General features: G+C 43.6%; 1 long non-coding RNA gene and 1 other non-coding gene across 3 annotated transcripts in view; both read right to left on the reverse strand.

The window, feature by feature from the left end:
- LOC115931714 (uncharacterized) overlaps nucleotides 1-26,999 on the reverse strand; it is a 33,814-nt gene that overhangs the window by 5,774 nt on the left and 1,041 nt on the right. For both annotated transcript variants that reach the window (XR_010134565.1, XR_010134570.1), the window contains exons 2-9: nucleotides 25,770-25,828; nucleotides 24,155-24,683; nucleotides 18,328-18,563; nucleotides 15,433-15,497; nucleotides 13,018-13,207; nucleotides 6,022-6,145; nucleotides 3,535-3,731; nucleotides 2,569-2,633 (exon numbers count right to left, since the gene is read on the reverse strand). This is a non-coding gene — a long non-coding RNA (uncharacterized lncRNA). The remainder of the gene's footprint in view (nucleotides 1-2,568; nucleotides 2,634-3,534; nucleotides 3,732-6,021; nucleotides 6,146-13,017; nucleotides 13,208-15,432; nucleotides 15,498-18,327; nucleotides 18,564-24,154; nucleotides 24,684-25,769; nucleotides 25,829-26,999) is intronic.
- Nucleotides 17,594-17,697, reverse strand: LOC129530163 (U6 spliceosomal RNA). The gene has a single exon (XR_008675741.1). It is a non-coding gene; the product is annotated as a U6 spliceosomal RNA (small nuclear RNA).

Consider the following 26,999-nt stretch of genomic DNA (forward strand, 5'->3'; position numbering starts at 1 on the left):
ATTAGCCCGACATGGTGGTATGCGCCTGTAGTCCCAGCTACTTGAGAGGCTGAGGTGAGACAATCGATTTAGCCCAGGAGTTTGAGATCAGCCTGGACAACATAACTCAATCTCATCTCTACAAGGACGAGGTGGGAGGATCACTTGAGCCCAGGAATTTGTGGCCAGCCTGGGCAACAAAAGAAGACCCCATCTGGCCAACATGGCCAACCTGGCCACCATGGCGAAACTCTGACTCTACAAAAATGAGCTGGGCATGGGTGACATGCATGTGTAGTCCTAGCTACTTGGGAGGTTGAGATGGGAGGATTGCTTGATCTCAGGAGGCCAAAGCTATAGTGAGCTATGATCACATCACTGCACTCCAGCCTGGATGACACAGGAAATTCTGTCTCAAAAAAAAGAAAAGAAATATATATTTAATCTCTGTCCCTGGTTCGTGGCACAGAGCTTCTAAAGCTCTTACAAAGACCTCAGTGATAGATGTGACAGGAACATCTTTTGTTTTAATATTTGGTCTTGGTCCCAGGTTTCTAACACAAGAGCCTCTAAGAACTCTGGGATCTCCAGAATGGTAAGAACGCATTTGGGGATGTTGTTGAGATGACTGGGTGACTGCAAGCTCCTAAATTTCTTCAAGAGGAGGGCTGATTACCATGCAACATGATAAGAGGCTTGGAACTTTCAGACTCATGCACTGAACTCCAGGAGGAAGAGGGGCTGGAGACTGACTTAATCACCAACAGCCAAAGATTTTATCAATCATACTTGCATAATAAAGCCTCCATAAACACCCTGAACGGGGTTTGCAGAGCTTTCAGGGTTGCTGGACACAGGAGATGCTGGGAGGGTCGCATGTTCAACAGAGGGCATGGGAGCTCTGTGCCCCTCCGAACTTAACTTGCCCTGGGTATCTTTCTTTTTTTTGAGACAGGATCAGGCTCTTTTGTCCAAGCTAGAGTGCAGTGGCACAATCTCAGCTTACTGTAACCTAAGCCTCCCCAGTCCCCAGCTCAAGGTATCCTCTCATCTCAGCTTCCCTAGTAGTTGGAACTCTAGGTGCACACCACCACACCGGTTATTATTATTATTTTTAAATTTTTCATAGAGACAGGTTTTCACCATGTTGCCCAGGCTGGTCTCAAACTCTTGAGTTTAAGCGATCCTCCCACCTTGGCCTCCCAAAGTGCTGAGATTACAGGCATGAGCCACTGCATCCAGCATGCACGTCTCTTTCATTGACTGTTTCTGAGATGTATCCTTCACAATGAACCAGTAATAAGAAATGAACTGGCCAGATGTGGTGGCTCACATCTGTAATCCCAGCACTTTCAGAGGCTGAGGTGGGAGGATCACTTGAGACCAGGAATTTGTGGCCAGCCTGGCCAACACAACAAGACCCCATCTATACAAAAAATAAAAGAAACTAGCCAGATGTGGTGGTGCAGGCATGTAGTCTCAGCTACTAGGGAGGCTGAGGTGAGAGAACCACTGGAGCCCAGACAATCAAGGCTGCAATGACCTATGACTGCACCATTGCACACCAGCCTGGGCAACAAAATAAGACCCTCTCTCTCAGAAAAAAAGAAAATAAACTGTTTTTCTGAGTTCCGTAAACTGTTCTAGCAAATTATTAAACCCAAGAAGACAGTTATGGGAACCCCCGATTGGTAACAGGTTGGTCAAAAGTACGGTGACAACTTAGGACTTGCCATTGGCATCTGAGATGAGGATGGCCTCATGGGACTGAGCCCCTAACTTGTGGGGTCTGTGCTAACTCCAGGTAGTGTCAGAATAAAGTCATGGGATACCCAGTTAATATCCAGAGCACTGAAGAATTTGGTGTAGAAACTCCATACATACATTCAGTGGAAAGTGTGTGAGTAGAGACAAACATGGGCTTTTCTGTCACCTACCTGCTTAACTGCATAGGAGAGGCAATATGTGGTGCTCATGAACAAAGCAAACATTAAAGTCAGACCAAACCCAACATTTGACTCAGTCTTAATATCCAGGTGAGCTTGGGCAAATCATTCATTATTCCTAACGCTTCATCACTCCATTCATAAAATGGGGATAACTGTGGCACCTACCTGTGATTCTGTGAGAATTAATGAAATATTACGCTTGGGGTTATTGTGATCATTATACCTATTCCAAACTATTTGACAAGGACAGTGATGGATGATGACATCAAAAAATCAGAAACTGCAATGAGGTCTCTCAGGCAAAATTCCATACAAGCAAATTACTGTGTCTACAAAGCATTCCTGCCACACTTAATTCACCATTCCCTGAACAAAATATGCCATCTTCGTTGTTCAGGTCTGTACAGTGCTGGTTTCCCTTCCCAGGCAGTTTGCGCTATCCCATCCCAGCCCATTCCCCATCCCTCCACCTCCCCCTTCCCTCCCCACTCTCATACAACTCTTCCTCATCTTTCAGGACTTGGCTTCAATGTCACCTTAACTGGAAGCTTCTCTCACTCTCCAGAAGAGCTTCCCATTGCACTTGATGCATGCACTATTATTTGATCATTTTTAAGTTACAGTCCAAATCTTTTTGTACCTGAATAACATGTTGCCCAGTCAGTCTCTCTTCCTGGATTCAGAAGTCTTTCATGGTAGATCCAGCTGGAAGTGACAAAAAGACATCTTTTGACATAAAGGGATGACACAGACAGACATAAGTTCTTAAATGTCTTAAATGTTATGTGAAAATTAAACAGAATTCAAAGACTTGTGGGGAACACTTAGGAGGGAAAGTTACTGGGAATGTCATAAAGGGTTAATTTGTTTTTATTTTATTTTATTTTATTTTATTTATTTTATTTTATTTTATTTTATTTTATTTTTTTTATTTTTTTTTTTAGACAGTCTCATTCTGTCACCTAGGCTGGAGTCGTGGTGCAATCAGGCTCACTGCAGCCTTGACCACCTGGGCTTAAGTAATCTCACTTAATTTTTATTTGGTTTAAGAAAGTCTTGGTTGAGGGTGGTGGCTTATGCCTGTAATCTCAGCACTTTGGGAGGCTGAGAGAGGTATATTACTTGAGGCCAGGAGTTTGAGATCAGCCTGGGCAATATATTAAGGCCCTGCCTCTACCAAAAAACAGAGTGAATGTGTGGAAGACAATTTTTCCACAGACTGACAGTGAGGGAATAATTTCAGGATGATTCAAGTGCATTACATATATTGTGCACTTTATTTCTATTATTAGTACATAGTAATATATAATGAAATGATTCTACAACTCACTATAACAGACTCAGTGGGATCTCTGAGCTTGTTTTCCTGCAACTAGACTGTCCATCTGGGGTGATGGGAGACAGTAACAGAATATCAGGCATTAGATTCTCATAAGGAGTACACAACCTAGATCCCTCGCATGCACACTTCACAACAGAGTTTGTGCTCCTATGAGAATCTAATGCTGCTGCTGATCTGACAGGACATGGAGCTCAGGTGGTCATGCAAGTGATGGGAGGGGCTAGAAATACAGATGAAGTTTCCCTTCACTCGCCTGCTGCTCACCTCCAGCTCTGTGGCCCTGTGGTTGGAGACCGCTGCTCAAGTGCATTCGAAAGGATCCATCCCACGCCATTCTTCAGAGTCATCTTTACTGCTGCAGTGGTCAACTTGTAGCACCCCTAAGCTCGCAGGACATATGCTTCAACTGGCATTTCACAATCAACAGTATGTGGTAGCTTGAGTCATTGTGAGGTCACTTCCTGGAAATCACCAGCATCCCATATCCCATTAGCAAGGAGCTCAGCACTGCTCCTTGGATAACCAAACCTATTCCCAAATCCCACCTGTGTGCGTCTATCTCCTGGTACCCTTCCTAGCATCAATTCTGTATTTGTAGGAGTCCAATCAGGAGACACAAACCACTCAAAAGTTTAAACTAGAATGAGCAAGATGGCTCACACCTGTAATCCCAGCACTTTGGGAGGCCAAGGTGGGTGGACTGCTTTGAGCTCAGGAGTTTGAGAACAGTCTGGGAAACATGGTGAAACCTCGTCTCTACAAAAAACACAAAAATCAGCTGGGTGTGGTGGCACTTACCTGTAATCCCAGCTACTCGGGAGGCTGAGGCAGGAGAACTGCTTGAGCCTGGCAGGTGGAGGCTGCAGTGAGCAGAGGCTGTGCCACTGTACTCCAGCCTGGGTGACAGTGTGAGACCCGGTATCAAAAAGAAAAAACGTATATATATATATATGTAAATTTAATATAAAAAGTATTAATTTTGGCCAGGCACAATGGCTCATGCCTGTAATCCCAGCACTTTGGGAGGCCAAGGCAGACAGATCACCTGAGGTCAGGAGTTCGAGACCAGCCTGACCAGCATGGAGAAACCCCATCTCTACTAAAAATACAAAATTAGCTGGGCATGGTGGCACATGCCTATAATCCCAACTACTCGGGAGGCTGAGGCAGGAGAATCGCCTGAACCCGGCAGGTGGAGGTTGCGCTGAGCCGAGATAGCGCCATTGCACTCCAGCCTGGGCAACAAGAGTGAAACTCCATCTCGAAAAAAAAAAAAAGGTATTTTTACAGAGGATCAGCACAATGAGGGACACACTAGCACAAAGTAAAGACAACTCTAGAGAATACAGAACTAGCAGAGGCCAGGCATTGTGGCTCATGCCTGTAATCCCAGCAATTTGGGAAGCCTAGGCAGGAGGATCGCTTGAGGCCAGGAGTTGGAGACCAATCAGTGCTAAATAGTGAGACTCTGTGTCTACCAAAAAAAGAAACATTAGCCAGGTGTGGTGGTGGTGCACACCCGTAGTTCCAGCTACTTGGGAGTCTGGGGTGGGAGAAATCCCTTGAGCCTGGGAAGTCTACACTACAGTGAGCCAAGATTGTGTCACTGCACTCCAGCCTGGGTGACAGAGTGAGACCCTGTCTTAGAAAGAAAAAAGAAAGTGTTAATCCTCCTATGGGAATCTCCTCTTCTCCTGCCCTCTCTGGAACCTCACTTGTCAGTTCTTCCTCCCACTTTCCTGTATCTTTAACCTATCCCCCACTTTTAACTCCTTCCCATCATCATTTAAATTACTCAAACTTCTTCTGTTTTAAAAACCTCTCCCTAAACTCAGTGAGAGGTCTCCTGCACACCCATTGAGCCATCTGCTCTCCCTGGTGCCTTCTCTACAGCAGCCTGAGCCATGTCTCTAATCCATGAATCTCATCATGTTACTCCCCCATTTACATCACTTCTCCTTGCCTCAGGGATTAAGTCCAAACTCCTTAACAGCCCCTGCTCTGCCCTGCCTTGCAAGGCAGCCTCACTGCTTGCTCCTCTCCATTTCATCTGCTATGGAGTCCAACTGAGCCTCATCTGCCCCTTCAACGCACACTCTTTCTCCTCTGGGAGTCTCTGAAGTGGGTAATATCCTCTGCTTATAATATGCTTCCCCTTAAACCTCTACTCTCTTCCTAGCTAGCTTCGACTCCTCTGTCACTTGTCCACTTTGGTGTCACCTCCTCACGGAAGACTTCTCTGACTCCCGAGATTCTCAGGAGCATGGCAGGTGAGGTGCTCCTCCCATGAATGGATGGAGATTAGGGAGTGTGTGTTATTCATGCTTAATTCACCAGTGCTTAGCTGAGTACCTGGCATAAAATAGTTACTGTGGTGGCCAAAGTAATAACCCCCACCGCCACCAATTGCTCATGTCCTATGTTACACAGCACAATTACATAGGAAGGGGGAATTAAGAGTGCAGATAAAATTCATGTTGCTCATCAGCTGACCTTAAAACAAGATTATCCTGGAGTATCTAGGAGAACCCATGTAATTACAAGCATTCTTTAAAACTGGAAGAGGGAGGCAGAAGGTTAAGAACCAGAGACGGTGGGCACAATGGCTCATGCCTGTAATACCAATACTTTGGGAGGCCAGGGCAGGAAAACCCTTGAGTGCAGGAGTTCAAGGTCAGCCGTGGCAACATACTGAGATCCCATCTCTACAACAAAATAAAAACAAAATTCACTGAGTGTCATGATGCTTACCTGTAGTCCCAGCTACTGGGAAGGCTGACATGGTAGGATTGCTTGAGCCTGGGAGTTTGAGGCTATAATGAGCCATGATAGGACCACTGAACTCCATCCTGAGTGACAGGGCAAGGTCCTGTTTCTAAAGAAAAAAAGGACATTGGAATCAGGGTCCTCTCCATCCTGAGGTGCCTACAAGGCATCTCTCTCTGCAAACGAGTAAACATCACCCTCCAACTCCTTACAGAGTGGAGCAGCAGGAAAACTCCTTCACCTCATTTCTGTGCTGCTTGGGAGGCCTGGACAGCCCAATAACCAGCTCCTTGCTGATGAAGCAATCAGGAAATGGCTCGAGTTGAGCTAAGGAGAATTTGGATTCTTCTTTTGGTTCTCAATAGGCAGGGTAGGGGCCAGGCATGGTGGCTCATACTTGTAATCCTTGCACTGTGGGGGGCCAAGGTGAGAGGATTGCTTGGGGCCAGGAGCTCAAGACCAGCCTGGGCAACATAGCAAGACCTGGGTGGCATACACCTGTGGTCCCTACTACTTGGTAGGATGAGGTAGGAGGATTGATCACTTGATCCCAGGAGTTTCAGGCTGCAGTGACCCATGATCACACCACTGCACTTCAGCCTGGGTGACAGAGCCAGACCATGTCACAAAAAGTTAGAAAGAAAAAAAAAGAGAGAGGGAGAGAGACTATACACAGGCACCACCACATTTGGCTAATTTTTAAATATTCTGTAGAGACAAGGTCTTGCTAGGTTGCCCAGGCTAGTCTAAAACTCCTGGCATCAGGCTGGGCATGGTGGCTCATGCTTGTAATCCCAGCACTTTGGGAAGCTAAGGCAGGCAAATCACCCAAAGTCTGGAGTTCGAGACCAGCCTGGCCAATATGGTGAAACTCTGACTCTATCAAAAATACAAAAATTAGCTGGGCAGTAGTGGCGTGTACCTATAGTCTCACCTACTTGTGAGGCTGAGGCAGGAGAATCACCTGAACCTGGGAGGTGGAGGTTGCAGTGGACCCCATCACTGCACTCCACCCTGGGTGACAGAGCGAGACTCTGTCAAAAACAACAACAACAACAATAACAAAAACAAAAACAACAACAACAAAAAAAACTCCTGGCATCAAGACATCTTCCTGTCTTAGCCTCCCAATGCCCTGGGATTATACTGTTTCCTATAATTGAAGATACTTGTTCTTATACTGCTTTAAGGTATAAAGGAAGAAAAAAAAAACAGATAATGGCAAATGTTGGTGAAGGCTGGGCATGGTGGCAGCCTGTAATTCCAGAACTTAGGGAGGCTGAGGTGGGCAGATCACTTGAGGCCATGAGTATGAGACCAGCCTGGGCAACATGGTAAAATCCCATCACTACAAAAAAATATAAAAATTAGCCAGGCATGGTGGCGTACACCTGTAATTTTCAGCCACTCAGGAGGCTGAGATGAGAGAATCACTTGTGCCTGGGAGGTCAAGGCTGCAGTGAACTGTGATGGCATCACTGCACTGCGGCCTGAGAGACAGAGCAAGCCCCTATCTAGAAAAAAAAAATGTCAGTGAAGATGTGGAGGAATTGGAACCCACATACATTACTGGTGGGAACATAAAATCGTGTAACCATTTTGTTTGGGTATTTCTTTTCTTGTCATTTTAATTGGATTTTAAAAAAATCAACACAGGGTTTCACTATCTTGCCCAGGCTGGTCTTGAATTCATGGGCTCAAGCCATCCTCCTAGCTAAGCCTCCTGAGTAGCTGGGATTACAGGTGTGAGCCATTGCACCCAACTGGTGTAGTCACGTTAGAAAACAGTCTGGCAGTTTCTCAAAAGGCTAAATGTACAGTCATCCTATAATGCAACAATTTCACTCCTAGGCATACATCCCAGAAAAATAAAAATATATGTCCACACAAAAACTTGTACAACAATCTTCATAGCAGCATTATTCATAATGACCAATGCATGGAATACATGGAAACAACCCAAATATCCACCAACTGATGAACAGATAAACAAAATGCAGTGTGTCTCTATACCATGGAATACTGCCATAGAAGGAATGAAATATTGATACACACTATGACATAAAGGAACTTTGAAAACACTGTGCTAAGAGGGAAAAAAAGCCACAAAAGATCACATATTGTACAATTATATTTGTCCAGATTAGGCAAATCTATAGTGACAAAAAAATTAATCAATGGTTGCCTAAGGCTGGGGGCGAAGGTAGGTGGGGAGAGTAGGAGGTAGTGGTTGAGGGGTATGGATTTCTCTATAGGGTAATGAAAGGTTCTAAACGTGACTGTGGTAATCGATGCACAGCTCTGTGAATATTCTAAAACCTACTGAATTGCAGATTTCAATAAATAAAGTGAATGGCATGTGAATATTTTAATAAAGCTATTATGTAAAATAATAATAATAGGGGGCTGGGCACAGGTGGTCATGCCTGCCTGTAATCCCAGCACTTTGGGAGGCTGAGGCAGGAGGACCACTTGAGGTCAGGAGTTTTGAGCCCAGTCGGAGCAACGTGGCAAGATCCCGTCTCTATGATAAAAAATTAGCTGGACATGGTGGCACATGTCTGTAGTCCCAGCTACTTGGGAGACTGAAGTGAGAGAACTGCTTGAGCCCAGGAGTTTGAGGCTACAGTGAACCATGATCATGTCACTGTACTGTAGCCTGAGCAACAGAGCAAGACGCTGTCTCTGAAAAGGAAAGAAAACAAATGCAAGTTTTTATCACTTTGTGAGTGTAGCCAAGTTGGAGGAGAAATAGACAATAATAAAAGAGCACTGAATAATGACGGTGAGTGGCTGGTTAGGCTCAGTTGCTAGCTAAATGGCTTCTAAAAAATTCAATAAAGTTACAGCTCTGGGGACAGTCATGTAGTCAAAGAATGAATGCTAAATTCATTACAAATGCCCATGGTCTTTATTTACATGCCTTCTAGTGAAAAATTCCTAAGTGCCTAAATAGCAAGTCTGCAATGATAGCAGCTGTTTATTAAAGACTACAAAAAAGAAATGGAGGCCGGGTGTGGTTGCTCACATCTGTACTCCTTGAATTTTGGGAGGCTGAGGCAGGCAGATTGCCTGAGGTCAGGAGCTCCAGAGGAGCCTGGCCAACATGGTGAAACCCCATCTCTACTAAAAATACAAAAATTAGCTGGGTATGTTGGCGGGCGCCTGTAATCTCAGCTACTCGGGAGGCTGAGGCAGGTGAATTGCTTGAACCCAGAAGGTGAAGGTTGCAGTGAGCCAAAATCGCACCATTGCACTCCAGCCTGGGTGACAAGAGAAAGACTCTTATCTTAAAAAAAAAAAAAAAGAAAAAAAAGAAATGGCATCTTCTTCAAGAATTACATCGTGTTTCATGATAAAGAAGCTCTAATTTTGCATTTGTTCAAGTATTGATGAGATTTAGCCAATATGACACCCATCTTGGATAAAATGCAAACAACACAATTTCATTTTCTCATTAACAAAACCGATTAAGTAGTCTAATATCAATTCTGATCTTATTAAAAACTGATCAGATTTAAAAAATTACGGAATTATGGAGCCAATAAGATGTTACAACCTGTTCCAAGGGGAATTCCAAAATCCACACATATCTGAGACCATCAAGTATAATGAAATATATTTGATTACTATATTGAAAAATAAACTGATTACATAGCCAACAATTGGACAGGGGTCTCCTCATCCACAGCCACACAAACCTGATCATGCAGCTATGTGGTTACAAGGCCTACATAGCCTAGCAGGGACTGGTCTGACTTGAGATTTCATTTGTATTTGTATTTTGAGACAGGGTCCCACTCTGTCACCCAGGATGGAGTGCAGTGGTATAATCATAGCTCACTGCAACCTTGACCAACTGGGCTCAAGAGATGCTCCTGCCTCAGCTGCCCCCATACCTGGGAATACAGGCAAGTACCACCATGTCAGGCATTTTTTTCATTTTTGTAGAGAGAGAAGTCTTGCTATGTTGCCTAAGCTGGCCTCAAACTCCTAGAATCAAGAGATCTGCCCATCTCAGCCACATGAGTAACTGGGGCCACAGGTACATACCATCATGCCTGGCTATATTTATTTTATTAAATTTATTTTTTATATTTTTGTAGAGAGGAGGTCTTGCTATGTTGCCCAGGCTGCTCTCAAACTCATGGCCTTAAAACATACTCCCATCTCTGCCTCTCAAACTGTTGGAACTGTAGGTGTGAGCCACTGCACCTGGCCTAACTTGAGATTTCTTTTATCTAGCATCCTTTACTTGGTAGGATTGGGAAAAGCAGTAGTGTTTTTTAAAATTACTTAATAATTCAATCAGAATGAAACTCAACCTTGACCACTGCCTTCTTTCACAGCTCACATCCAGTCTGTGAAATCCTACTGACTGACTTCAACATGTATCCAGGCTCTGACCATCTCTCACCACCACCGTGAACCCGGTCAGGATCACTATCATCTCCCAGCGGGATGTTGCCACAGCTTGGCCCCCATGCTTCTGCCCAAATCTTCCCATAGTCTTTCTCAACTTGGCAGCCAGGTCGTGCTTTTAAATCAGGAGACAGATCACATCGCCTCTCTGCTCAGAAGCCCTCGGTGGTTCCCATTTTAGTCAGAGTAAAAGCCAAAGCCCCAGCAATAGCGTCCCAGGGCTCACACGATCTGTACCGATCCCAGCCCAGCAACTCCCTGGCCTCCTCGCTGACTTCGCTCCCTCTATCTCTTTGCTCCACTGGCCTCCTTCCAGAGCCTCAGACACACCAGAGAGTTTCCTCCTAATGCCTTTATCCTGTTGACTCAGCCTACAATACTCTTCCCTCAGCACCTTGGCCAGCTCCATCACCTGCTTCAAACTTTTGCTCAATATTCACTTATGAGGCCAACCCTGACCACTCTACTTAACACTGCCATCTGTCCCCATTCCCACCATGCTCATTTCTTTCTTTCTTTCTTTTCGAAACAAGGTCTTGCTTTATTGCCCAGGCTGGAGTACACTGGTGCAATCACAGCTCACAGCAACTTCAACCTCCCAGGCTTAAACAATCCTCCCGCCTCAGCCACCCTAGGAACTGAGACTACAGCTGCATGACACAACACATGGCTTTTTTTTTTTTTTTTTTTTTTTTTTTTGAGATGGAGTCTCGGTCGCCCAGGCTGAAGTGTAAGGGTGCAATCTTGGCTCACTGCAATGTCTGCCTTTTGGGTTCAAGTGATTCTCTGCCTCCCGAGTAGCTGGGATTACAGGCACCCACCAACACACCTGGCTAATGTTTGTATTTTTAGTAGAGATGGGGTTTCACCATCTTGGCTAGGCTGGTCTTGAACTTCTGACCTCGTGATCCACCCTCCTCGGCCTCCCAAAGTGCTGGGATTACAGGCGTGAGCCATTGCGCCTGGCCTTTAAAAAAAATTTTTTTTAGACATGAGGTCTCATTATGTTGCCCAGGCTGGTCTTAAGCTCCTGGGCTTAAGCGATCCTCCCACCTCAGCCTCCTAAAGTTCTGGGATTACAGGCATGAGCAACTGTAACAAGAGGTCCCAGCTTCATGTTCATTTTTTGTTGTTGCTACAACAAAGTACCCTACATTTAGTGGCATCAAACACCACAAATCTACCATCTTACAGTTCTGGGGGCCAGAAGCCCAACTAGGTCTATTAAGGCTAAAGTCAAGGTGTCAGAGGGGCTGCATTCCTTCTGGGGGAGGCTCTAGAGAGAATGTGCTCCTTTCCCTTTTCCAGCTTCTAGAAGCCACCCCCATTCCTTGACTTACCTAGTGACTCCATATTCAAGGCCAGAAGTGCAGCATCTTCAACTCTCCTTCTCTGACCTCTTCTTCCATTACCACATCACTTTCTCTAATTCTGACTCTCCTACCTCCTTCTTTTATAAAGATCCTTGTGATTGGTGGGTATGGGGGCTCCCATCTGTAATCCCAACATGTTGGGAGGCCAAAGAGGAAGGATTGCTTGAGGCCAAGAGTTAGAGATCAGCCTGGGGAAAATAGGAAGACCCTGCCTTTACAAAATTAAAATTAAAATCAGCTGGACATGGTGATGCATGCCTGTAGTTCCAGCTACTGGAGAGGCTAAGGTGGGAGGATTGCTTTAGCCTAGGAGGTCAAGGCTGCAGTGAGCTATGATCACATCACTGCACTCCAGCCTCAGTGGCAGAGTGAGACTCTGTCTCCAATATAAGAAAAGAAATATACATTTGGTCTCTGCCCCTGGTTCCTGGCATAGAGCTTCCAAAGCTCTTATAAAGCCCTTCGTGACAGAGGTAATAGGAGCATTTTCTGTTTTGATATTTAGTCTTAGTCCCAGGTTCCTGACACAAGGGCCTCTAAGGTCTTTCAGATCTGCAGCATGGTAAGAATGCATGTGGGATGCTGTTGAGCTAACAGGGTGCCTGCAAGCTCCTAGACTGCTTCAGGAGGAGGGCTAGCTGCCAGAGAAAGCAACCACATTTTTTTTTTAAACGGAGTTTGGCTCTTGTAGCCCAGGCTGGAGTGCAATGGCACAATCTCAGCTCACTACAACCTCCACCTCCCGGGTTCAAGCAATTCTCCTGCCTCAGCCTCCCGAGTAGCTGGAATTATAGGGATGTGCCACAACGCCTAGCTAATTGTTGTTATTTTTAGTAGAAATGGGGTTTCACCATGTTGGTCAGGCTGGTCTCAAACTCCTGACCTCAAGTGGTCCATGTGCCTCAGCCTTCCAAACTGCTAGGATTACAGGAGTGAGCCACCGCACCTGGCCCCAACCACATTTTTTGAGGCTTGGAACTTTCAGCCTCACCTGCTGAACTCCAGGAGGCAAAAGGAACTGGAGATTGACTTAACTACCAATGGCCAATGATTTTATCAATCATGCCTCCATAAAAACCCAAACAGCAGGGTTTGGAGAGCTTCTGTGTTGCTAAACACAAGGAGGTCCTGGGAGGGTAGTGTGCCCAACAGAGGGCATGGAAGCTCTGTGCCCCTCCCCACTTACCTTGTCCTGTGCATCTCTTTCATTGGCTGTTCCTGAGATGGAGCCATTACATTGAGCCAGTAATAGAAAATAAGGTGGCCAGATGCGCTGGCTCATGCCCATAATCCCAGCACTTTGGGAGGCAGAGGTGGGCGGAATCACTTGAGCCTAGGAATTTGAGACCAGCCTGGACAACATAAGAAGACCCCATCTATACAAAAAATAAAAGAAATTAGCCAAATGTGGTGGTGGGAACCCTGTAATTCCAGCTACTTGAGAGGCTGCAGCAGGAGAATCACTTGAGCCCTGGAGGTTGAGGCTTCAATGAGCTATGATTGCACCACTGCACACCAGCCTGGACAACAGAGCAAGGCCCTGTCTCTTAAAAAGAAAAGAAAAAAACCTCTTTTTCTAAGTTCTGTGAGTTGTTCTAGTAAATAATTAAACTCAAGAAGAGGGTCATGGGAAACCCTGATTTCTAACTGGTTGGTCAAAATACAGGTGACAACCTAGGACTTGCAACTGGCATCTGAAGTGAGGGTGGTCTTGTGGGACTGAGCCCCTAACCTGTGGGTTCTGCGCTAACTCTAGGTAGTGTCAGAATGGAATTGTGGGATACGCGGTTGGTATCCAGAGAGTTGGAGAACTGGTGTAGAAACTCTGCACACACATTTGGTCAGAAGTCTGTGAGTAGAGAGAAATGTGTTGTGGGAAGTCAGGGACCCCAAACGGAGGGACCGGCTGAAGCCACGGCAGAAGAACATACATTGTGAAGATTTCATGGACATTTATTAGTTCCCCAAATTAATACTTCTATAATTTCTTGGGCCTGTCTTTACTGCAATCTCTGAACATAAATTGTGAAGATTTCATGGACACTTATCACTTCCCTAATCAATACCCTTGTGATTTCCTATGCCTGTCTTTACTTTGATCTCTTAATCCGGTCATCTTCGTAAGCTGAGGATGAATGTCCCCGCAGGACGCTGTGATAATTGCGTTAACTGCACAAGTTGTTTAAACAGTATGAAACCTGGGCACCTTGAAAAAAGAACAGAATAACAGCAATTTCAGGGAACAAGGGAGATAACCTTAAACTCTGGCTGCCTGTGGGCCGGGTGGAACAGAGCCATATTTCTCTTCTTTCAAAAGCAAATAGGAGAAATATTGCTGAACTCTTTTTCTCAGCAAAGAACATCCCTGAGAAAGAGAATGCATCCCTAAGGGGAGGCCTCTGAAATGGCCGCTTTGGGGACAGCTGTCTTTTACAGTTGTAGATAAGGGATGAAATAAGCCCTGGGCTCACGTGGCGCTCCCAGGCTTATCAGGACAAGGAAATTCCCGCCTAATAAATTTTGGTCAGATGGGTTGTCTGCTCTCAAACTCTTTCTCCTGATAAGATGTTATCAATGACAATGCGTGCCCGAAACTTCATTAGCAATTTTAACTTCGCCCCGGTCATGTGGTCCTGTGATCTTGCCCTGCCTCCATTTGCCTTGTGATATTTTATTACCTTGTGAAGCATGTGATCTCTGTGACCCACACCCTATTCGTACACTCCCTCCCCTTTGGAAATCACTAATAAAAACTTGTTGGTTTTGCGGCTTGGGGGGCATCACGGAACCTGCCGACATGTGATGTCTCCCCTGGACACCCAGCTTTAAAATTTCTCTCTTTTGTACTCTTTCCCTTTATTTCTCAGACCGGCCGACACTCAGGGAAAATAGAAAAGAACCTACATGAAATATCGGGGTGAATTTCCCCCGATATCACACGGGCTCTTCTCTCACCTGTCTACCTGCTTAACTGCATAGGAGAGGCAATGCATGGTGCTCATGAACAAGGCAAGCATTAAAGTCAGACCAGACTAACATTTGACTCAGTCTTAATATTCAGGTGAGCTTGGGCAAATCGCTCATTAACCCCAAGTCTTCATCATTTTGTGCATATAATGGGGATAACTGTGGCACCCATCTGTTTTTGTGAGAATCAATGAAATATTATGCTTGATGTTACTGTGATCATGATACTATCTGACAAGGGCAGTGATGCATGATAACATCAAAAAATTAGAAACTGTAATGAGGTCTCTTGGGCAAAATTCCATACAAGCAAATTACTGTCTCTACAAAGCATTTCTGCCACACTTAATTCACCATTCCTTGAACAAAATGTGCCATCTTCATTGTTCAGGTCTGTATAGTGCTGGTTTCCCTGCCTGGGCAGCTCACTCCATCCCATCCCAGCCCAATCCCCATCCCTCCACCTCCCCCTTCCCTCCCCACTCTCATACAACTCTTCCTTATCTTACAGGACTTGGCTTCAATGTCACCTTAACTGGAAGCTTCTCTCCCTCTCCAGAAGAGCTTCCCATTGCACTTGATGCATGCACTATTATTTGATCATTTTTGAGTTACAGTCCAAGTCTTTTTGTACCTGAATAACATGTTGCCCAGTCAGTTTCTCTTCCTGGATTCAGAAGTCTTTCATGATAGGTCCAGCTAGTAGTGACAAAAAGACATTTAAAAAAAAAAAAAAAGAGGGATGACACAGACAGACATCAGCACTTAAAAGTTTTAAACGATATGTGAAAAACAAAATTTAAGGGCTTCTAGGAGAAATGTAGGAGGGAAGGTGTTACTGGGAAATATGATAGAAGGTTAATTTTTATTTTATTTTATTTTTAGAGAAAGGGTCTTGCTCTATCGCCTAGGCTGGACTGCAGCGGTGCAATCACAGTTAACTGCAGCCTCAACCTCCAGGGCTTGAGCAATATTCCCATCTAATTTTTATTTTGTTTAAGAAATGCAGTCTTGCTCTTAGCAAAGCTAAAGTGCAATGGTGTGATCATAGCTTACTGCAGCCTCAACCTTCTAGACTCAAGTGATCCTCCAGTCTTAGCCTCCCCAGTAGCTGGGACTACAGGTGTGCACTGCAACATGTAGCTCATTTTTTTTTTTTAATTTTTAGTAGAGACAAAGTGTCACTATGTTGACCAGGTTGGTGGTGATCTCCTACACTCAGGCAGTTCTCTCACCTCAGCCTTCCAAAATGCTGGGATTACAGGTGTGAGCTGCCACACCTGGCTAAGGGGGTTAATTTTTAATTATATAAAGAGCTCAAAGCAAATATTAGAAGGAGCCTAAATGCCTCCAGCAGTTGACTGGTACTGGTAAATTGTGATACATCCATATAATAAAAATATTATGCAACCATGAAAAAGATTAAGATAGATCAATAGGTATTGGCACAAATGTCCACGAAATATGAAAATATGAAGTGATGTTCAATCAGCATGTACGTATCTTGAAGGATATGGCCCATTTTCTCAATTGCAATTATTTCCTGAGATAAGATTATGGGTCTCAAGAGTGAAGGACATTTTTCACTTATTTAAAAGTATTTATTATTTTTATAATTTAATACAAGATTAAACAGATCATTGAATTAGTAAAAGACAAAGTAACTCTATAAATAAATGGAAAAGACACAGATACCCCAGGCATGGTGGCTCATGCTTATAATACCAGTATTTTGGGAGGGGGTGGTGGGGGGATTGCTTGAGGCCAGGAGTTCCAGACCAGCCTAAGAAACAAAGCAAGACCTCGTCTCTAGTAAAAATTAAAAAACAAAAATAGTTGGCCAGGCATAGTGGCATGTGCCTATAGTCCCAACTACTGAGGTGGAAGGATCACCGGAGCCTAGGAGGTCAAGGCTGCAGTGAGTTGAGACTGTGCCACTACACTGAAGCCTAGGAGACAGAGCGAGACTTCATCTCAAAAAAAAAAAAAAAGACAATAAAGAAATAAAGCTAATAAGCTAACATAAGGAAAGATAAAATATGTGACAAATAGGCTGGGCGCATGGCTCACAGCTGTAATCAAGCACTTTGGGAGGCCGAGGTGGGTAGATCACGAGGTCAGGAGTTCGAGACCAGCCTGATCAACATGGTGAAACCACGTTTCTACTAAAAATACAAAAATTAGCCGGGCATGGTGGCATGTGCCTGTAATCCCAGCTACTCAGAAGACTGAGGCAAGAGAATCACTTGAACCTGGAAGGCACAGGTTGCAGTGAGCCGAGATCACACCACTGCACTCCAGCCTGGTCGACAGAGTGAGACTGCGTCTCAAAAAAGAAAAAAGAATGGGTGACAAAGTAATAATATCAGGTCTTTCATTTATCACACAGAAAATAACTTGTTAAATTATAGTACCTGTGTGGGCAAAGGTGCAGTGAAATGGCCATTTTATTGTAGTATTAGTGATGTTTAAAATGTATATAAGCCTTCCAGCATAAAGCTTGGAAATTTTTTTTAAATCATACAGACAGTGACTCATTATACTGCCTCCTCCAACTCCTGGCCTCAAGCAATCCTCCCACCTCAGCCTCCCAAAGTGCTGGAATTACAGGCTGACAGCCACCATGCCTGAAAGCTTTGCAATTCACATCAAGGGTAATAAGAATGCTCATGCCCTGTGACTCACAGTAATCTCACTTCTGGAAATTTCATCTTTGGATATAATTCAACCTAAACAAAAGGTCATATGCACAAACACAGTGAAAATCTGAGAGTAATTTTTTTCTCTTTTTTTAAAAAAATATGGAATGCTTCACAAATTTGCATGTCATTCTTTCACAGAGGCCGTGCCAATCTCTCTATTGTTCCAACTTAAGTATGTGTGCTACTGAGGCAAGCATGAGTAATGTAAGATAGAGTGGTTAAGTGAAATAATGAAGAATTATGGAGAATTTAAAAATCTATGCTATTTATAGGCACCTAGTAACAGCTCAGTAAATATTAGCTGCTACTATTATTATTTTTATGGTAATTTCACTCAATTAAAAACTGTCATTAAAAATTACCATTGTCATGGAACATAATGTCTCCTACTGTATAATTGTAAAAACAGATACAATTTGTCCCTTGGTATATGGGGGGATTAGTTCCAGCTCTCCCATTTCTGTGTATACCAAAATCCATGCACACTCAAGTTTTCGAAGTCAGTCCTGTGGAATCCACATATAACACAAATGGGAAAATTAGTGAGGTGTGGTGACAAGCACCTGTAGTCCCAGCTACTTGTGAGGCTGAGGCAGGAGGATTGCTTGAGCCCAGGAGGTTGAGGCTGCAGTGAGCCATAATTGCACCACTGCACTCCAGTCTGGGCAACAGAGTGAGACAGAAGGTTGACTTTTTAATAGAATTTTTCTGTTCACTTGAAGATATGGTCAGGATTGTGGCATATGAAAATTCTTCATAAAATAACTATCTAATCCAATTAATGCTGGAATTGGGAACAGCAGAAGTGTCATCTCAGAGCTACTCACAATGAAAGGTGATGTCTGGGGCTCAGGTGTGTTGAGGTCCCCATGCCTGGACTATGGGTGCTGAGTGGGATTTACTTGTCCATCCATTTTCTATATTCCAGCACTGGGAAACTAGGGTTTATCCATCTTGATAAGATGTCATTTAAATTCCACTTCGCAAGAACCACAAATGGAAGAAAGGCCATGAAACCGCAGGACAGTACTTGTCCTCAAGGGAATCTTCAGCTTAGGTGGCTCTGTAGAAGAGAAATTACGTTGTTGAAAAATCGTTGCAGGTCAGGTGAGGTGGCTCATACCTGTAATCCCAGCCCACTGGGAGACTAAGGCAGGAGGATTCCATGAGGCCAGGAGTTCAAGACCAGCCTGAGCAACACAGTGAAACCTCATCTCTACAAAAAATTAGAAAATGAACTGGGTGTGGTAAAACATTCGTATAGTCCCAGCTACTCTGGAGGCTGAAATAGGAGGATCACTTGAGCCCAGGAAGTGGAAGCTGCAGTGAGCTCTGATCTCACCACTGCACTCCAGCCTGGGTGACAGAGTGAGACCCTGTCTCAAGACACACACACACACACACACACACACACACACACACACACACACACACACACATCTCAGTCTGTCCAGCCTTGACTAATCAAAAGGGCCTTCTGGTTACAGAAGAGGTATGCTCTTTTGTAGGACAGGGAGAGACCAGCAAGCTTGTTCACAGACTTTTCCTCATCCTCTGCTTAGTTTTCCAAGAACCCTCACAGTGGAAATGGAGTCTCTGGGAAAATGACCTAAATCTTTGGGTTACCAGGGGAGAAATATGCCTCCTTTGTCAATTAATAAATGGAACATCTGCCTTAAAATCCAGGGAGTTCTGCTAGAATGAATCACTCCCTAAGACCCTGACCTATGCATGGAACACGAAAAACTGAAGTTTAACTGGGCGCGGTGGATCACGCCTGTAATCCCAGCACTTTGGGAGGCTGAGGCGGGCGGATCACCTGAGGTCAAAAGTTCTAGATCAGCCTGGCCAACATGGTGAAACCCCGTCTCTACTAAAAATACAAAAATTAGTTGGGCATGGTGGTGGACACCTGTAATCCCAGCTACTCGGGAGGCTGAGGCAGGAAAATCGCTTGAACCCGGAAGGCGGAGGTTGCAGTTACTTCTAGAAGAATTTCCATTAGCCCTTTGAAATCCTTCAACATTCATGAAGGCCAAAGAGTTTTCACCTAATTTAATCTGATGGGTATGTGACCAGAGTCTTTCTAGGGAATAGAGACTCCCAAACAGTTCAGCTGGGAAGTGAGGAGAGAATTTATTACTCAAAATCAAAGGGAAATGAAAAGAGGCCAACATAGAATGTCGTTATTCTTTCTTGGCGGGGAATGGATTCCAGAGTCATTCTGTGACCTTTACATGACCTCCTTATTAGCATCTAAAAGCTTCCAGTGTAGGATGCAGCCAGCTAGGTTCTCTTCTAATGTAATAAAATTTGCTTCAGCAAATCTTATGCAGAGCCATCTCCAGGCTCCAGAAACAATAGGCTATAAATTACTGGATCTCCCATTTGATACAATAGAGTATAAGCATGGTCCTGAATGACTCCTCTACATACTAGTCTGGGTGGCTTGAAGTGAATTTGATACAAGAACTGGAGCGAGCGCAAAGCAGAGCTAGATCTAGGATTAATGTGCTTTGGCCCAGCTCCTCACTACTCACCTATGAGTCTAGTTCCAGAACCCAAGTAGAGGGTGGGGAAACAAGGCTCCTGACTTTTTTTCCCTAATATCTGCATCTCTTTCACATTTCTTATCTCCTTGCAAAGAAACTAAACAGGCTCAACTGAAATAACTAAATGATTAAACCCTATACAGAGAATCTCCAAAGACTGACAAAATATCATTCAAGACTGTTACACAGACAACCTTGAGGATGACTTGATGTACCAGTGATCTACAATATTTGGGATCATTCCAAATTCCCATCAAGGATCTGCCTATATCAACAAAGGAGCCAAGGACCAACCATTCAAATGGGCCCTGCTGCCAAGCCTTTTTTTTTTTTTTTTTTTACAATGCCATCTCTTCATATTGTTCCATTTAACAAAACTGCAGCCCTTCACCTATCCTTAAGTCCCTTGGCCAATGGTACAGAGCCAGAGTATGCTACTCCCTAGCAGGAAATCAACAGGATGACCTACTAAACACCATTCAGAAGATGCTAAGACCCATGAATTGCAACAGGAAAGAAAAGACAGAGAATTAGTCAGACAGGTACATGCTGTGCCAAAAATGCACTACAGCCCCCACCCAATTCTGCCTAATCCTAGCTGGGCTGACACCAACCTGATAAGACAGGCCTATAAGATCTGAAACTAAAACAGAAACTCCTGAACTGGGTTCTTTCGAACCCAGGAAGCAGCAGTAAATCATTAAAGAACAGATAAGTTCTTAAGGTGAGGGAGAGTTTCAGATAAATGGAATGCTGGTAGAACACAGGGCCCAAAGGAGCAAAAGTTAACCTAAGCCCAGGTAGAACCTTGTTTACTAGAGTATTAGGCATGGGTTGGGGCAACTATTCTAACCAGAGAAACTGGCTTCAGTGAGGGCAAGTTGGCAATCCAAGGTATAGCATGCATAGGGCTGGCAAAATTCAGGGTGACTGAAGCAAAAGCTTCAGAACCAGAAAGACCACATCTGGGGGTAGAGCACAAAACTCTCAAGAGATGAATCTTTGTAAGAGTGAGGCAGAACTATATAGCAGTTTTAGGAGATCTGTTGGTGCCCAGCAAGAGCTCCAAATGGGCTATATGCAGGGATGCAGGCTGTAGTCTCAGGAGAGGAGGTTCACAAAAGCCATTCAGTCCAAGACCTCAAACTGTGTTCTCTACTAAAAGGAATCAAGGTTCCCTAGAGAAATGGCTGACTCCATGTATGGTGCAGTATATTGATCCTGGAACATCTTTTTTGCCAGAAAGCAAGGAAGCCATCAAAGTCCAACAGGATCACGTCAAAAAGACATGAAAGTCAACTTGAAGAGATAATTATTAACCTAGATGAGACAATGTAAGCATCCAAAACAATAAAGACTGCAATGGCCTGAAATACATCCAATGCAAAAAATAATCTATGAGTTCATAACGGTATTCAGAAAAAAAACTACTGGTCAGTAGAGGGAAGGTTACTAGGTCACTAACTTACTACTCTGAAAAGTGACTTAAGATGAGAGGTAGGGTGGAGAATTAGCTATTTATTCAGTCTTTCCTGTACAAACAAATTTTTAGGGAGATTGAAACAGACGAAACAAATCTGGAAAAATGGAGGTAACTGCTTAATCTGCGGGTTGGGTGCATGGAGGTTCAACATATTTCTTTTGTGTATATTTGAACCCCCTACAAAAAAAGCACAAGACAGAATGTGAGCCAAGCAGCTTAGGGTTTAGGCAAGGCTTCTGCCTACAAGAGACACTAGGATATGAGGGGTAGTTTTAGCCCTGATGGGCTGAGCCAACTGGAGGTATATAGGGAGGTGCTAAATTGCTGAGGTATCATGTTGCCCAGCACTTGATCAAATCCTAGATCCTAGGTCTGCTTGGTAGCATGCTTCCTAGGTAGTGGATCTGAGGCTACCTATAGAACTTCCTTTGCAGTCATAATTCGCTCAGAAACTACAAAAGTGCTTGCTCTTGAAAACGGAGTCTTTGTCCATTTCATGCTTCTATAAAAGAATACCACAGACTGCATAATTTATAAAAAGGAAAAAAGGAAGGAAAGAAAAAAGGAAGGAAGGAGGGAAGGAGGGAAAAAGGGAAGGAGGGAAGGAAAGGAACGAAGGGAAAGAAGGAAAGGAAGGAAGGGAAAGAGAGAAAGAGGGAAGGAGGAAGGGAGGGAAGGAGGGAGGGAGGGAGGGAGAGAGAGAGGGAGGGGGGGAAGGGAAGAAAAGGGAGGAGAAGCGAAAGGAGGAAGAAAAGGAAAGGAAAGGAATAAATTTTATTTCTTAACAGTTCTGGATGTTAGGAAGTCCAAGGTTGAGGGGCCTGCATCTGGTAAGGGTCTTCTTGCTGCATCATCCCACTACAGAAGGCAGAAGGAAAAGAGAGTGCAAGAAAGCAAGAGGGCAAAAGGGCTGAACTCTGTTTTATAATAAGCCCACTCTGTGATTACTAAACTATTACCACAATAACAACATTAACTCATTCATGAAGGCTATTTTATTAGGCCCCACATCCCAACTGTTGCATTGAGGATTGAGTTTCCAGCACATAAACTTTGGGGGACACATTTAAACCATAGCAGAGCACTTAGGTTAACTCAACTAAGAGGAGCTGGGAAAATCAAAGGCATGAGAAAGACAGCAAAAGCTAGCAGAGAGAAATGCATAGGTTAAGGAAAAAAGTCACAGTGAATCCTGTAGTGCAGGCTACTTTATCAAAAGCACCTAAAAAAGATCTCATTAACTCCCCCAGCTCACCTCCACCCACATCTAAAGAGCCACACACAGCACCACCAAAGGCAGCACAATGAGAACAGCATTCTCCTCAACAGACAAGCTGGGAGTATCTAGACACCTGACCTCAATAGCTCCAGAACAGCCCTAAAACAGTTCCTCCCTAACCACCACTCAAGTCACCAGCTTGGAAAGTATTAAGAAAACCCAAATCCTGACACACCACTATGAAACAACTTAAAACAGCAAAGAACAACCTATTTAAACAGCAATGCCAGCTGCTGGGAAAAAAAGGAACAATGAGTAGAGGAGAAACAGACCTCTTGGGGTCCACCAAGACCCAGTCTCTCAGCTTCAGCACTTTCAAATGCAGAATCCATACCCCTCTGGGGCCTGTGGAGCTCCACTAGGCATGTCGTCCTCAAAGATAAATGAGCAGGCAAGCTGGCTAGAAAACCACTAAGGGTATTATTCTTTAAAGAATCTTTATAGGGTCAAAGAGGAATGGGTCTTAACTGGCTATGTGAACTCCCCACAGATTCTGAGGATGATGTCAGTATCCCTTTCCAGATGTGTTTAACACTTTGCAGTCACTTGTATTCCTGCCACTGAGTGCCAGTGCTTTGCTAATTTGAACTGATTCCAGCTCACGCTGACCCCAGCTCCCTGGATGTTACCATTAGCCAAGACTGTCACCCATACTGTACCCTTTCAAAGAGTCCTAAAAACAGCTCTTCACCTACTTTTCCAAGACAAGTAAAAATGTCTGCCAAAGAAATGGCGAAAAAAGATTCAGAGAGTGAAAACAATTAATATACTAACAAGAGAGCAAAAAGCAAAGGTGGAAGAGAAACTAGGAAAATCATAGATGGGCTCACACCTATTTCCAAAGCTGGGCTAATGTCCTTTTGCTTGTGTCTGAATAAGGCACCAATTTTAAGCTGCTAATGAAAAAAAAAGAAAAAGAGAAAGAAGCAGGCCCAGGCTGGGCGCAGTGGCTCATGCCTGTAATCCCAGCACTTTGGGAGGCCGAGGCGGGTGGATCACCCAAGGTCAGGAGTTCTAGACCAGCCTGGTCAACATGGTGAAACACCATCTCTACTAAAAATACAAAAAATTAGCCAGGCATGGTGGCGCATGCCTGCAAATCCAGCTACTAAGGAGGCTGAGGCAGGAGAATTGCTTGAATCTGGAAGGCAGAGAATGTGGTGACCCGAGATCACGCCATTGCCCTCGAGCCACGGCAATGAGAACAAAATTCGGTAAAAACAAAACAAAACCACCATAAAATAACTCAGACTTAATTAAATACAACCCTAGTGGTGAATGACTAAAGATGGATTACTCATAACAGAGATAACAGTCCAATAAGAATCCAGGAATCTTACCTTTTAATAACAAAAAAATCCTTTCCTTCGAAAGTAACATCCTCTCAAGGCCAGGAATTCCATTAGTAGAAAGCCTTCCTAAAAAACAAAATTCCTGGCCAGGCATGGGTTCACGTCTATAATCTCAGCACTCTGGGAGGCCGAGGCGGGAAGATCACTTGATGTCAGGAGTCGAGGCAGGAAGATCACTTGACGTCAGGAGTTCGAGACTGGCCCGGCCAACATGGTGAAACCCCATCTCCACTAAAAATACAAAAATTAGCCTGGTGTGGTGGTGGGCACCTGTAATCCCAGCGACTTGGGAGGCTAAGGCAGGAGAATTTCTTGAACCCAGGAGGCAGAGGTTGCAGTGACCAGCAAGGTTGTGCCATTGCACCCCAGCCTGGGCGATAAGAGTGAAAACTCTATCTCAAAAAAAAAAAAAAAAAAAAAATTCCTTTGGGAAGGCCTTCTACATAAAAATCTTCAACATGAGACTGGAAAAAAGGGTATGGGATCATCACCGGACCTTTGGCTTTTACAGCTCGAGCTATAAGAACAAAAAGAAAAAGGGATATCATTTAAACACAGTATGTAGAAAAGAATAATTATTGAATCTGTACTGGTCTTTAACTTTTACACTTTGATCTTTAATTCTGTTATTGTGATTGAGTCCAAAGAAAAATAGTATGAGTAAAATAAAAAGAACACCAAAAATGCTAATATTCTGTTTACCAAAGTCTGTAGTGAAATATCCCATTAAATCCAAGTGCAGTGACACACCAATAATCCCAGCACTTTGGGAGGCTGAGGTGGGTGAATCTCCTGAAGTCAGGAGTTCAAGGCCAGCCTGGCCAACATGGTGAAACCCCAACTCTACTACAAATACAAAAATTAGGCAGGCGTGGTGGCAGAGGCCTGTAATCCCAGCTACTTAGGAGGCTGAGGCAGGGAGAATTGCTTGAACCCAGGAGGTGAGCTTGCCATGAGCTGAGATCACACCACTGCACTCCAGCGTGGGCGACAGAACAAAACTTCAACCTCCAAAAAAAAAAAAAAAAACAGCTAGCAGGTGACATTTGCTATGGGGAGACTAGGGATATGATCTTGCTGCAATCCTTCCATTTTAGTAAATCTAAACAGTGTGAATCCATTCTGTTTCATCCCCACTCCACTCCAGAGCCAAAACAAGAAAATCAATTATATTTCTAGTTCTTTAAAAACATATCTAACTAAATCATCTAATTAAAAGATAATATGCATGGTTCCATACTCTAAAAGAAAACTTATGTCCTGCATATCACGGACATTTGATGAATGCTTATTCAGTTGACTGGTGTAGACTTCAATAATAACCTGTTCAATGCATTATGCCAGATGAATCTTGCATCTCAAAGGTAGAACAAATATTGTTCTTTCAGTTTTGCCTACCCATAAATGCAATATTTACTAATAAAAAGAAAATGAGTTTATTGTTCTAGAGAGTATGAGAATTTTGACAACATGAATTCTCCTGTCCTAGGACATAATTAATACTTAGAGGCACACTATTTCATGTGGAAGCTACCATTAAATCAATGTTAAGTGTTAATTACCTCGCATAATCTTCTAATCTGACTTAAGACTGAAGACGTACCTCACAAAGCTGATTTATCAAGTTGTAAATCTTCACCTGTTGAATTCATAAGTTCATCTCTGAAAGGTGAGAATAAATACTTAATATTCACTAGGCAATATTCAGCAAAGTAATATCCACTAGTACATATTTAATATTTCATCATGAACTGTGGGTGTGAAGAGAAAAGACAGGCTGGGCACAGTGGCTCACACCTGTAATCCCAGCAGTTTGGGAGGCCGAGGCAGGCAGATCATGAGGTCAGGAGTTCGAGACCAGCCTGGCCAACATGGTAAAACCCCATCTGTACTAAAAGTACAATAATTAGCTGGGCATGGTGGCAGGCACCTGTAATTCCAGCTACTCGGGAGGCTGAGGCAGGAGAATTGCCTGAACCCAGGAGGTGGAGGTTGCAGAAACCATGATCACGCCACTGCATTCCAGCCTGGGCAAGACAGCAAGATTCTGTCTCAATCAATCAATAAAAATATAAGGAGTAAGCATTTACTGTGTATTTATATGTCTGGTATTATGTGAAGCACTTTACTATCTTATCAAATCTTCGGGACAGATCTTCAGTTCTCATGACCACAAAAGAGGATACTAAAGCTCAGACAGGAGAAGAGACGTGGCCAGCCTGTGTCCCCAGGGCCTATGGTCTTACCACTAGGTTACAGTGTTTCCAGATATCACATGTTGTGAGATTTTTGCTTTAAAATGAACCAAAAAAAACCAAAGGTGAAAAAGGCATAAGCTATTAAAAAGTGGGAGAAACACTAAGAGAACCTTAAGCATGTAACTAAAAATATTATGGAAATGTTATTGAATTCATTAGCAAATTTAATGCTAGGTTTTCATTGAGGAGTAGGTTATATTACTCATGATGAAGAAAAATGTTCATTTTAAGTATATTAACATAAATACCATCAATATTGTTTATCATGTTTAAATGTTCACTTAAAGCAATTCAGTTAAAATTCTGCATATCATACAATTTTATAGTTTGCTAGTAGGTTACAAGTAAATAGTCACCCAAATAAAAACATCATGTGTTTTCCACTGGTTGTTGCTCTTTTTAGGTGAGCATTTGATGTATACCAACAGAGAGAGGATAATAACAAATCGCTAATTTCTTTCATCACTATATAAAGGTGGCTTCAGGATAGAATAGTATAAGGGCAATGATGAATTTGAAATCTAACATCAGTTCAGTGATGCATCAAGATAAAAGTAGAGACAATAGGGGCACCT

The sequence above is a fragment of the Gorilla gorilla genome, chromosome 1, assembly GCF_029281585.2.
Source record: "Gorilla gorilla gorilla isolate KB3781 chromosome 1, NHGRI_mGorGor1-v2.1_pri, whole genome shotgun sequence".
Taxonomy (NCBI): Eukaryota; Metazoa; Chordata; class Mammalia; order Primates; family Hominidae; genus Gorilla; species Gorilla gorilla.